Below are 14,603 nucleotides of genomic sequence, written 5' to 3'. Positions count from 1 at the left end.
GTTATGGAGTACCAGAATCCATTATTTCTGATAATGGTTCACAATTTAAAAGTAAGGACTTTGAAAGTTTTTTGAAAAATAATGGAGTCGAACACATTTTGAAAGCTGTTCACAGTTCGCAGGCGAACGCTAGTGAGCGTGTAAATCGTTCGATCAATGAAGCTTTGAGATCATACGTACGAGATGATCAAAGAGATTGGGATAAATACATTCCTAGCATTAATTGCTCCTTAAGAAATAGTATTCACCAAAGCATTGGCAATAGTCCTTATAAAATTGTGTTCGTACAGAGTATGATTTCACATGGAAAAGACTATGAATCACTACGTAAACTGAATATTTTGGCTGAGACTGACTCCATAATTGAAAGACAAGACGAATTCTTTTTGATAAGGGACAAAATTAGAGAATTCATGAGTAAAGCATATGAGAAAAATTCACGGATATATAATTTAAGAACTCGAGTTAGAAATTTTACAGTGGGACAAGACGTGTACAAAAGGACATTTACTCAAAGTTCAAAAGTTCAACATAGCTCTCAACTCAACTAGCTCCCATCGGTGTTAAAGTTAAAATTATTCGAAAAATTGGTCAGGTTTATTATGAACTTGAAGATGTAGATACTAAGACTATGCCAAGGATATTTGGATTTAAAAATTTTAGTTCATCAAAATGGTATTTCTTTCTTTCGCCATTACAGATCCAGTTTTTTGACACATTACTCAAAACTGTATCTGTTTTGTGAGGCTAGTACTTATTATTTTCTTTGAGTGTATTTAATACCTGCTCATTTCGAAAATACTCAAATAAAATTTGTTCTAAGTATCTATGAGAATTAAGGCAAAAGATTAATGTGTTGTTTCTAGATAACGAGCGAGTAGTTTGAGCACAAATTTTACTTGTATTTTGTTATTGTAACAAAAACAAAATACAAGTAAAATTTTAACTCAAACTACTCACACGTTATCTAGAAACAACACATAAAACTTTTCATTTGAAATTTGAGCAGGAAATAAAACATATAATTTTTAAATAGAAATAAATATTAGAATAAATAAAGGAGAGATTTTAAGATTTAATTACTATTAATTTGGGGACATTCAATTTTTAAATTATTGTTCAAAATATCATTTGAAATCCTTCAGAAGGTAAGCTAGCGAGATATATGGATGTGTGTGTTTTTTTTATAATCCTTGTTCCAATTGGAACAAAGGATTCAAGCCAGTACGAGATACAATTTTAATGATCGACAATCGTTCAATCCTCAAAACACAAAAGAGAAAATTGTTTAGATAATCCCTACCTACAAATATTGCAAAATTGTTAAAATCAAATTTTAATAACCAAGCCAGTATCTTAAACAAACTGAATTCCTAAAATAAAAACGCTAAACCTAAGTATTCTATTACAATTTTCATCAATGACGTCATCAAACTTCTTAACAGTGTCTGTGTTGTCATTAAATACAATTTGCCTAAAATTAAACTTAAATTTAATTTAAACTTAACATAAACTACAATTATCTTAAATTTAATCGTCATTTTAATCGTCCTATTTTAACTTAAAATATCTTAATTTCATTTAAAAATTATTTTAAATTAATTACAATTACTTTACACCTTTATACTTACCTTGAATCTAACCTAAAACTATAACAAAACTTATTAATATTTAATTTAAAATATGCAAATACTTGATTTATAATTTCATACATATATTGATATACTGTCATTTTTGTACGTAATTGAGTGAAAATTAAAAATTTTTGTACACAATATTTAAGGGCCCTTCACACGGTCACACTTTACGTACGACAAGTCTAATGAAAAAGTAAAATGAAATTCCATCCGTATGACAGAAAAGAGAATAAAAGTCGTATGATTTATATTTTTTGTGTTTACACGATTGGTATAAAACAATAACAAAGTAAGATGGAACAGCTGTTTCACTCACCTTTTTGTATGTGTTTACATAAAAATACATCCCTGATCTAATGCGACTTGCTTGTTTTTTGAATCATTTCAAAAAATGAAGAGAGCCATACGACTGTCAAATTTTCCATCCGTATTTACTCTCAATGTTTGATGGTTTCATTACATTGCGTTTAGACGATCCCATCCGTTCTCTTCTACACAAAATTTTGACAGATCATATTACTTGTGTGCTCGTGTGAAGGGGGCTTTAAATACAATAAGTTAAAAATTCAAGAATCCTCGACTTCAGGCCTGATGACATCGTTGGATTTTGAAACTGGTGAGTTTTGATTAAATATTAAAAATTTACTTATTCACTCATTTATTGTAAAAACAACCCTTAAAATAAACATTTTATTTTACTCAATATTCAAATTTTGAGTTAAAATTATTTATTTTTTTAAATTTGAATTTTGAGTAAAACAAACATTTACATATCCACACAAACATTTGATTTATAAATATTAAATACTTATTGTTACGAATCTTCCTCACGGGCATGTATGTGGTGTTGCCGACTAGCTCTGTCTCTCATATTTGGCGTGGTTCACAAAACCCTCACCACATCTCAATTTCGCACAATAAAAAAACTAAAAAAAAAATTCAACAAATGAAATTGTACTGACACTAAACCACCCTACAGTACACCAACAGAAAACAATAATACAACTGGAACAGATGTCATATCCAGAACCATCTATGCCCTAGCCCAACCTATATCATCTTATTAACTATTCGAATGACCCCTTATCTGTTTTTATATTATCAACAACTTACCCTTTTTACATTTCTGCACACATCGAACTGAGACGACTAAAATCCTATATATTTACTTTACCAAATCATATTTTTATTTAACAATATACAAAACTACATTACTACATATTACATTTAACAAATAAGTGGCTGGTTTTATATCCTTTAACTTTTGGTTTCCTGTTCTCTATTTTTATTTTTTTTTTTTTATTTTTTTTTAATCCGTGAACAATAGGATATTTGAATAAAAAAAAAAATTTTAAGACAAACAAAATAATTATATAAACGCAAATAAAAAAAAAAAACAAATAAAACAAGATCTATCTTAATTTTAAACTTAAATCAAAATTTACTATATTTTCGTTAACAAATTATTATTTATCTAAAAGGACCGAACCGGATATAAAATATTGGCTTTTTAAATACTCGCCTTTAATGTTGTATAGCTATTTCTTATGATCCCTAAAAGAGCTCTTTGAAGGATATTTTCGCAAACCTTAATATGTCTGCTCACAAAAAAAAAATATTTCTTTTCTGGTTCTAGGTTAAACTCCAGCCTGATCCCCTTTTACAAACATAAAATTAACCTAGTAATAAAATTTAACAAGCCTTATACTAATTTGCATTAAATCATAAACTTAAACTAAATTCTTATTCTACCCTAATCCCTATAGCCACTGAGAACAGTTTATTTCATAAATTAGTTTTCCTTATAAGAACTTTTAAATTAAAGCTGCAGAAATATAATGTGGTTCAAATCTTAGATACGGCTACCCTAGTTCCGATACAAATTTTAATCAAGCTTTTAAATTGAGGGAAAGCTCTTCCGTTTTCATACTTTAGGAAGTTCTATCCAGATGGTGTTACTAGCAAAATTTCATAAATTTCTTCTGATGATGCCACTATTTATAATATTATACAGTACACAAAAAAAAATATTATTCGTTACCTTTTTATTATTTAAATAAAAAAAATTATTCCTCACATAAGTTAGAACATCTATCTGTTTTTCCCTCAGTATGGATATGGGTTAGCCTCCAGAATTGTACCATCAAAAATTTTCTTTTTCTTTCCAAATAGATTTATTTCCTTTTTATTGTTTCCGATCTGTTAAAAACTACATATTTTCAATAAGAACACTACTCATCTTTTATTGTTCATATGTTAACACTTACTTGTAATATTGTTTAACTTTTACACAAAACTTAATAATATTATTTTGTGTTTCACGAACAAAATTTCTAACCAATATTAATTTTCTTTTATAAACTTTCTTTCAACTCTGTCACTTTAAGAATAAATCTGCTCTCGTTTTCATTTTTGAAGTTAAACTTAAATAAAACCTTAAGCAATAAACAAATACTAACAAAAAGCACATATAAAAAACATGTACCGGTGTTCAACATAATAACTAACAGATTACACACAAATACAAATGTACAAGAAAAAGGGTCAATGGACTTTTCTCGTTTGGCCTTGACAATTTTCCTAATTTTCTCTTAAGATAGAAAATTCAATATGGCCATAGCATGTGGCAACTCCTACCATCTACATAAAATACAACTCTGAAAACAACAACTGAAACTAATATTCCAGTCTACACACTATACTTGTACTTCAGCTGACATACAACACAACAATTTGTCCAAAAACTAAAATACAAACAAAAACCAACCCAATATGAAAAACAGTGAATACGAAACAAAATAATTAAAACATCACCACGAATATCCTTTCAATATGAAAGTTTAACATACATAATCCACGCTACAACCACAAAACTCAACAATACCAATAAACACAAAGAAGACAATCACCACCCCCAAGCAAACACGGAACAAAAACAAACCGGAACATAACAAAAACATGCAAGTGGAGCACTACATCTAAAAACAAAAAAAATCAAACAAGCCAAACACAACAAACAAGGCAACTACAACACCAAACAAACAGCACACCCAAACGGAACACACACCGACCATCCAAACATAGTGCCTCTGAGTTTTGGAATCTGTCTCGCCCGCAACAAAACTCCGGTTTCGGTGGCGATAGACACAGGGAACGGTGTGCGGGACAAAGTAATTAAGTGTCATTAGAGCTTTGGTATAATCTAAACACAATGTTTGCTTGATCTCTGGTAAGTGTCATGTGTAGAATAGTCCAACGTGGGGAATTCTCACGACCCTGGGATTAAGAGTCCCACATCCTACCTCAGAGTTAGCCGGGCAATTACCAGGTAGGTACGATCATTTTTATAACAAAAAAAAATTATTCATACCCTCCTTATCTCCCTACTATAAACTTAGAAACTTTACACGTAATTGACTGATTTATTGGAACGAATTTCTATGGACATCAAGCACTCTGCCGAAATTCTTTATGGTGAAAAGAAATCGTAGAGGCAACCCTTTCAAAAAAATCCAAAATTCTTGTTACTGATTTTTTTTTTTTTTTTTTTTTATCAGTAGGGCACAACCGTGTGCATATTTAATTTAAACGAACGCCTAGTAGAGGCAATACAAATCGGGTTAAGCCTCCATTACTCCTTCACCTATTGAAATTTTGGGTGTCCAGTACTAGTTCTAATCTCTATTATCAGTATGGATATGGGTTAGCCTCCAGAATTGTACCATCAAAAATTTTCTTTTTCTTTCCAAATAGATTTATTTCCTTTTTATTGTTTCCGATCTGTTAAAAACTACATATTTTCAATAAGAACACTACTCATCTTCTTTATTGTTCATATGTTAACACTTACTTGTAATATTGTTTAACTTTTACACAAAACTTAATAATATTATTTTGTGTTTCACGAACAAAATTTCTAACCAATATTAATTTTCTTTTATAAACTTTCTTTCAACTCTGTCACTTTAAGAATAAATCTGCTCTCGTTTTCATTTTTGAAGTTAAACTTAAATAAAACCTTAAGCAATAAACAAATACTAACAAAAAGCACATATAAAAAACATGTACCGGTGTTCAACATAATAACTAACAGATTACACACAAATACAATGTACAAGAAAAAGGGTCAATGGACTTTTCTCGTTTGGCCTTGACAATTTTCCTAATTTTCTCTTAAGATAGAAAATTCAATATGGCCATAGCATGTGGCAACTCCTACCATCTACATAAATACAACTCTGAAAACAACAACTGAAACTAATATTCCAGTCTACACACTTATACTTGTACTTCAGCTGACATACACACAACAATTTGTCCAAAAACTAAAATACAAACAAAAACCAACCAATATGAAAAACAGTGAATACGAAACAAAAATAATTAAAAACATCACCACGAATATCCTTTCAATATGAAAGTTTAACATACATAATCCACGCTACAACCACAAAACTCAACAATACAATCAAACACAAAGAAGACAATCACCACCCCAAGCAAACACGGAACAAAACAAACCGGAACATAACAAAAACATGCAAGTGGAGCACTACATCTAAAACAAAAAAAATCAACAAGCCAAACACAACAAACAAGGCAACTACAACACCAACAAACAGCACACCCAAACGGAACACAACACCGACCATCCAAACATAGTGCCTCTGAGTTTTGGAATCTGTCTCGCCCGCAACAAAACTCCGGTTTCGGTGGCGATAGACACAGGGAACGGTGTGCGGGACAAAGTAATTAAGTGTCATTAGAGCTTTGGTATAATCTAAACACAATGTTTGCTTGATCTCTGGTAAGTGTCATGTGTAGAATAGTCCAACGTGGGGAATTCTCACGACCCTGGGATTAAGAGTCCCACATCCTACCTCAGAGTTAGCCGGGCAATTACCAGGTAGGTACGATCATTTTTATAACAAAAAAAAATTATTCATACCCTCCTTATCTCCCTACTATAAACTTAGAAACTTTACACGTAATTGACTGATTTATTGGAACGAATTTCTATGGACATCAAGCACTCTGCCGAAATTCTTTATGGTGAAAAGAAATCGTAGAGGCAACCCTTTCAAAAAAATCCAAAATTCTTGTTACTGATTTTTTTTTTTTTTTTTTTTTTTATCAGTAGGGCACAACCGTGTGCATATTTAATTTAAACGAACGCCTAGTAGAGGCAATACAAATCGGGTTAAGCCTCCATTACTCCTTCACCTATTGAAATTTTGGGTGTCCAGTACTAGTTCTAATCTCTATTATCTTTTTAAAAGTAAAAAGTATAGAGATTACCGAATATATCAGCGACGTGTTGTTTCATTGTCACGGGAAGTATTAAATATTTTCCATCTCACATAAGCATTTACTTTGTGAAAATTTATTCTATTTTCAGGTTAGAATTTCCTGAAGAATGGACTCTTTGGGCATTGCTAATCTGTTCACCTAGTGTAAACTCTACATTTCTGTAAGAAAACAACTTAGGCAACAGTTCTTGACAACTGAATCATTCGTATTTTTCTTTTTTCCTCTTTTCCCTTTTTTCGTAGTTAAGGTAATTATTCCTATAACTAATATTGTTTTAAATAAATTCATGTATTTATTACACTATTTACTTTCAGGTACTAAGAAGTTTATATCACAGCCAAAACACAAATCGGACAGACACAATATGGTGTATAAATAGTAAAATAATCAACATAAAAGGACGAATTCAGCTTACTATCTAAAAACAATATCAATTATTGCACTAGTGAGTAAAACTAAACTGTTATTCATATTGCGTAATTTACCACTTCCTAATCCTATATTGCACTGTCCTCACTTTATTTCAAATTACTGTCGTATGTCCTTGGCATGATAAACTCCCAGGGGTGATCCATTAAGAGTTTCAAGTTCATACATATTATTTCCCAATACTCTTAGTATTCTACTTTTTGAGAATTTTTTACAAAATTTTGCATTTATGTTTTTACTGAAGTTGCTTAATACAAAATTCCTTCTGAATACTTCTTGCCCTGGGATAAATCGTATAGTCCTAGCTCCCTTATCATATCTAATTGAACTTTTCTCGTATTGCTTGTGCATATTGTCCCTTATTGTTTCTCGAATCAACCTCAATCTATCTCTATCTTCTAACAAATTAAATCACTATCGTCTAATGACTTTAGCTTCTTAGCAAGTTTATAATCTTGGCCTGAAGTGAACATAGTATGTCCAAATAGTGCCATGAAAGGGCTAACACCTATGGCGGAATGCACTGCATTTCTCAACGCCAATTCAATTGATGTTAAGTTCAAGTCCCACTCTCTATGGTCATCCTTCAAATACACCCTAATAGCAGACAAAATACTTTGATTCACTCTTTCCGCTGCGTTCGATTGTGGAGAATGAACTGCCGTGCGCATATGATATATTTTATAATCTCTTATCATCTTCCCGAATTCTTTCGAAATAAACTGCTGACCATTGTCAGAGTGTATTGTTTCTGGTACCCCAAAATTGTGGAACACTTGCTCTGTTAAAAACTTAACAACATTGTTAGCTGTAGCTTCTCTCATAGCTTTTAGGAATACAAACTTCGTTAGATGATCTAATACTAAAAATATATAAGCGTTTCCAGTTTTCGATCTAGGATATTTACCTAGGAAATCTATATACAGTTTTTGAAAAGGACGATCAGTGATAACCTCGTTGCCTATACCTGGTGTCATTCTTACATTTACAGATTTGCTTTCCTTACATTTCTCGCAATTGTTTACATAATTTCTCACTTGAACTATCATATTTGGCCAATAAAACTTATTTCGTATGGATTCTAATGTCTTCCGTATGCCTCCATGGGATTTCTCAACTGGTTCATGCGCTCGTCTTATTAATTCATGAGTCAATGAATTAGGAACCCATAATTTCCATCGGAATTCTTCTGTCATATCAGAATCAGATGAATGACTTTGTTTCTTAAATACCAAACCATTTTCCACTCTCAGGTCAGGAAGTCTACTATTGTTTGTTGAAACTGTGGTTATCAAATCCCTATATTCTTCCGTTTCAAATTCCGTTGTTGCAAACCCTAATAATTCTTCCGGTGAATAATCTATTTCTTCCAAGGCTCTAGACAAAGTGTCTGCCACTACATTTTCTGATCCCTTACGGTGTTCAATTCGGAAATCATAGCTCTGCAACTTCAAGGCCCATCTAGCTAGTCTACCATTCAAATCCTTCAATGACATAAGCCATTTTAAGCTGGCATGATCAGTAATGACCGTGAACGGCATTAGTTCAATATACGGTCGAAATTTGTTAATGGCCAGGACGGCGGCTAGACATTCTTTTTCTGTGACGCTATAGTTCTTTTGTGCCGGATTTAGTTTCATTGAAAAAAACGCTATAGGTCTCTCATTATCATCATTGTCTTTTTGAAAAAGTACTGCTCCAACACCATAATTCGAAGCATCACATTGAACATAAAATCTGTTTTTAAAATTCGGGTGTGCTAAAACTGGGGCCGAAGTTAAGGCTTGTTTCAGTTTGTTGAAACTTTCAATAGCTTCTTTCGTTATTTTGAATGTAGTGCCCTTTTTTATTAGATCTGTCAGTGGTGTAGCTAGTGTAGAAAAATTTCTAATGAAACGCCTATACCACCCGGCTGTACCGAGAAAACTTCGAATTTCTCTAACCGATTTTGGGATAGGTATCTGTCTTATTGCCTCAATTTTATTAGGATCAGTCCTCATTATTCCTCCTCCCACAATAAAACCCAAGTAGCGTAATTCCTTGAAACAGAATTTTGATTTTTGAAGCCCTATTGTCAAATTTGATTTCTGTAGACATTCTGCTACCCTTCTCAATAAAGCTATATGATTCTCAAAATCGGCTGATATTATCAGAAGATCGTCCAAGTAGACAAATACGTTGGATTTTAGTTCCTCTGGAATCACCTTATCCATGAGTCTACACAGCCTTTGCGCCGCGTTACATAAACCAAATGGCATTACTGTATATTGATATAACGGGCGACCAGGTATGGTGAAGGCTGTGTAGGCTCTTGATTTTTCTTCCAGAGGGATTTGCCAAAAGGCAAACTTCAAATCTACACTACTAATATAAAACGTTTCGTCTAGTCTACTTAGTATAGCTTCAATACTTTGAATAGGATAAGCATCCTTGACAGTTCTCTCATTCAACTTTCTGGCATCAAGACAGAGTCTATTTTTGCCGGGTTTTCTCACCAAAGTACAACGACTACTCCATGGGCTTTGACTTTCCTCTATTACCCCCAATTTCAGCATCTCATCTACTTCTGCATAGATTAGATTCTGTATTGCAGGTGACACAGGATAATACCGGTCCTTTACTGGAATAGTTCCCTCTATAAGCTCAATTTTATGGCATTCCACCTGAGTTCTACCTAATCCCTTTTTCTCAAAAGACATAAAACTATTTTTCACCTCTTCTAATTGTACCAATTCATGATTAGATAATTCATGTTGCTCAACATTATCTGTATTCAGGGGATAATCTTTTTCCAATTTATCAATATTTATTTCGTCACTACTAAAAATTTCAGGAGCCAGGTTAAAACTTCTCCAGAAGTCTACTCCTAAGTAAGCTTCTTGGATCAAATCAGGACATAAATAAAATTGTATTAACTTATTTTGATTCTTAAATTCTACAGGTATATTTATTTTTCCTAACACATTATATTCTTTACCACCTGCTGTCTTAATACTAACGAAAACTGGATCTATTTCTAAATTTAACTTATTTATAATTTCGTGGCAATTATTACCTAAAATACTAATTGAAGCACCTGAATCTAACAGACCTTTAACTTCTACCCCACTTATCTTAATGTTTGCAAACACTCTCGGATCATTCTTGACATTATCTTTTACATCACTGCACATATAGAGAGATGATCTTATTTCCTGATATATTTTTCTTTTCCGCCTGAATTTGTTTCTTAATTTCCGTACTCTTATCAATCTACACATTCCTACTTCCTCATTAAAAATCCTATTTCTTACTATATTATAATTTTTTAACCTATCTTCATAAGATGTATATTTTCTATTTTTTTTTAATGAATTTCTACTATCTATGATATTTGTTGTTTTCTTATTCATCCTATTTAATACTAACGTTTTCTTTTCTAACGATTTTTGCTCTTCTAACTTCTCTAGTTTCACTTGTACGCCAGCATCTTTCAATTCGCGTCGGGAGTTTGAGTGGAGCGTGACTCTCCCGTTTTCGACACACTCCTTATTATGTTTTCCAAACATTTTGGGCATTTGGGGGTAATAACTCCGACCATTCCACATTTATAACAAAACAAATTTCTTTGAACCGCTGGGCACTCCATGAAGGTATGACCTGGATGTCTGCAGTTCCAGCAGATCAACGAAATTTGATTTGTTTGTTGTTTGGTCGCAGGGTTTATCTTGATTCTCATTTCATCGACTTGTTCCCAATTTTCTGATTCTGATTGATTCTCATATATTTCTTCTAATCGTCTGGGACGCGCAATTCGTGAAGTTGGCATTATATTAGGGTTTTCTTTCTTCAAGTAATTTCTTTCTATTTCCTTACATTCATCACGTAGTTGCTCTACTGTATATATTTTCATAGGGTATAATATCTGTGATAAACTAGTACGTAAATTTCTTTTTATTATGCGTATAACTTCATGCTCCGGAAGTGGTGCTCTTAATCTGGCTCTTAACTTTCGCATTGCAGAGAAATATGCGTCAATAGATTCCCCTGGTCTCTGTTGACGCTCTTCGAAATCTCGCATAAATTCATATTCACTGCGATTTGATCTATATTGCTGTAAAAGAGCCTCTTTAAGATTTGACCATTTCCTAATATCTTTTTCCCTTATTACAGACCAATACCATTCCTTAGCTTCTCCTTTTAACAGTCTGTGAAAATCCCCCATGATTTCTATCCAAGGACATCCATGGTGTTGTTGTAGATATTCGATTCTAAATATAAAATCTTCAATATTAAGGTTTTCGGTATTTCCGTCAAATACAACATCCCATTTGTCGATTCTCATAGAGGAAATTTGCCTATTTGCGTTTGGCGAGGGATCATTGGACCTGTTTAAATTGGAATCCGTTTCGCCATTGAGTGGCACATATTGAAATTCCAATCTTCGCGGAATTATATGCTGATTATCAGAATCATCCTTTTCAACTTCTATTCCATCATTCCTTTCAGTTCTTTCTCTCCCTTCTCCTATTTCTATTGAACCTTCAGATGATTTATTTAACGTAGTTATCCTTTGAATTTCCCTAAGCATTTCTGCAAAACCTAATCTCAAACTTTCTTGTATTTTCAGCTCAATATTCGTTTCTAATTTGGATTGATATTCAGCATTGGATTGGTTTATCAATTCTTTAATGAGATTTGCATATTCCCTGGGATTTTTTTCTACTGGTTGATGAGATTTCGGAATTAAAGGAGGTGGATATGACAGATTTGGAATCTGTTGAGGATTGTTATTCTTAGGAATAGCTCCCTTAGGTGGCATTATGGCTGTTTCCGGTCTTACTGTATTTTGAGGTGGGTTATTAATTGGGGTATTAATAGTATCAGACATATCCACTATATTATTATCCCTATTTTCCCTTTCAGGTTTCCTATTATCAGGCTTCTTGTTTGAATGAGACACATACATTTTAAATGATTTATTTTTTTAATGTGAAATTCAAAAAAAAAAAATATAATTATCTTAATTTTCAAAACTAAATAAAAAAAAATCAATAGCTCTAATCTAATTGCCAACACTTAAAATTTTATTTTTTTATATAATCAAAAAGAAAACATTGACCAAAAAAAAAAATTTTAAACAACCAGAACATAAAATAAACAATTGGACTACACTTTTATAAATACAAACACTCAATACAATACTTTACTTATTAGGATTTTAGTTTATATCTCGTTCTCTTTTATTATTGCAGAAATGTTATTATATTTTTATTTTGCTTAACATTATAAGTTGTTGATAATATTTTAGATGTAATTCCTTTTTATGTCTCCTAACTTGGTATACTATTCTAGTAATATTATTTTGAAACCTCTATTATGTTCTTCTAATAGGATTCAAATTATTGTGTAATATTCTTCTTGATTATGCAAACTGATTTGTTTGAATCAGGACATAATCTTTAGAATTTCTATTAACTTTATTATTAATGCAATCAATCAAAAAAAAATTTTTTGTTTGGTCACTAATAACATATTAAATTTTAATAACTCTGTTTAATTATTTATCTTAATGATTTCTCTTTTAAATGTTGATTTTGACTTTTCATTTAACATGTAAATATCATATTGTAATTTACAATCAATGGGGTCTGCACTATCTGAGATAAATTACTCAATATTCTATCATTGGTTAAATGAAACTGACTATTGTTTTTGGTTCTTTTGATCTAAAAAAAAATTGGGCGCCATTTACTGTTACGAATCTTCCTCACGGGCATGTATGTGGTGTTGCCGACTAGCTCTGTCTCTCATATTTGGCGTGGTTCACAAAACCCTCACCACATCTCAATTTCGCACAATAAAAAAAACTAAAAAAAAAATTCAACAAATGAAATTGTACTGACACTAAACCACCCTACAGTACACCAACAGAAAACAATAATACAACTGGAACAGATGTCATATCCAGAACCATCTATGCCCTAGCCCAACCTATATCATCTTATTAACTATTCGAATGACCCCTTATCTGTTTTTATATTATCAACAACTTACCCTTTTTACATTTCTGCACACATCGAACTGAGACGACTAAAATCCTATATATTTACTTTACCAAATCATATTTTTATTTAACAATATACAAAACTACATTACTACATATTACATTTAACAAATAAGTGGCTGGTTTTATATCCTTTAACTTTTGGTTTCCTGTTCTCTATTTTTATTTTTTTTTTTTTATTTTTTTTTAATCCGTGAACAATAGGATATATTTGAATAAAAAAAAAAATTTTAAGACAAACAAAATAATTATATAAACGCAAATAAAAAAAAAAACAAATAAAACAAGATCTATCTTAATTTTAAACTTAAATCAAAATTTACTATATTTTCGTTAACAAATTATTATTTATCTAAAAGGACCGAACCGGATATAAAAATATTGGCTTTTTAAATACTCGCCTTTAATGTTGTATAGCTATTTCTTATGATCCCTAAAAGAGCTCTTTGAAGGATATTTTCGCAAACCTTAATATGTCTGCTCACAAAAAAAAAATATTTCTTTTCTGGTTCTAGGTTAAACTCCAGCCTGATCCCCTTTTACAAACATAAAATTAACCTAGTATAATAAAATTTAACAAGCCTTATACTAATTTGCATTAAATCATAAACTTAAACTAAATTCTTATTCTACCCTAATCCCTATAGCCACTGAGAACAGTTTATTTCATAAATTAGTTTTCCTTATAAGAACTTTTAAATTAAAGCTGCAGAAATATAATGTGGTTCAAATCTTAGATACGGCTACCCTAGTTCCGATACAAATTTTAATCAAGCTTTTAAATTGAGGGAAAGCTCTTCCGTTTTCATACTTTAGGAAGTTCTATCCAGATGGTGTTACTAGCAAAATTTCATAAATTTCTTCTGATGATGCCACTATTTATAATATTATACAGTACACAAAAAAAATATTATTCGTTACCTTTTTATTATTTAAATAAAAAAAATTATTCCTCACATAAGTTAGAACATCTATCTGTTTTTCCCTCAGTATGGATATGGGTTAGCCTCCAGAATTGTACCATCAAAAATTTTCTTTTTCTTTCCAAATAGATTTATTTCCTTTTTATTGTTTCCGATCTGTTAAAAACTACATATTTTCAATAAGAACACTACTCATCTTCTTTATTGTTCATATGTTAACACTTACTTGTAATATTGTTTAACTTTTACACAAAACTT

The 14,603-nt window shown here is 31.4% G+C and overlaps 1 long non-coding RNA gene across 1 annotated transcript; it reads right to left on the bottom strand.

Moving 5' to 3' along the window:
- Positions 1–3,332: 3,332 nt before the first annotated feature.
- LOC119605614 lies at positions 3,333–4,324 on the bottom strand. The gene is made up of 3 exons (XR_005231601.1): positions 3,905–4,324; positions 3,715–3,846; positions 3,333–3,631 (listed from the first exon to the last, which is right to left on the bottom strand). It is a non-coding gene; the product is annotated as an uncharacterized LOC119605614 (long non-coding RNA).
- Positions 4,325–14,603: the final 10,279 nt, after the last annotated feature.

The sequence above is a fragment of the Lucilia sericata genome, unplaced genomic scaffold (genome assembly GCF_015586225.1).
Source record: "Lucilia sericata isolate MDLA Ls3-8-SP2 unplaced genomic scaffold, ASM1558622v1 Contig000501F_arrow, whole genome shotgun sequence".
In the NCBI taxonomy this organism is placed as follows: Eukaryota; Metazoa; Arthropoda; class Insecta; order Diptera; family Calliphoridae; genus Lucilia; species Lucilia sericata.
Note: the sequence above shows the minus strand (reverse complement) of the source record. Positions and strands in the feature narration are given on the sequence as shown.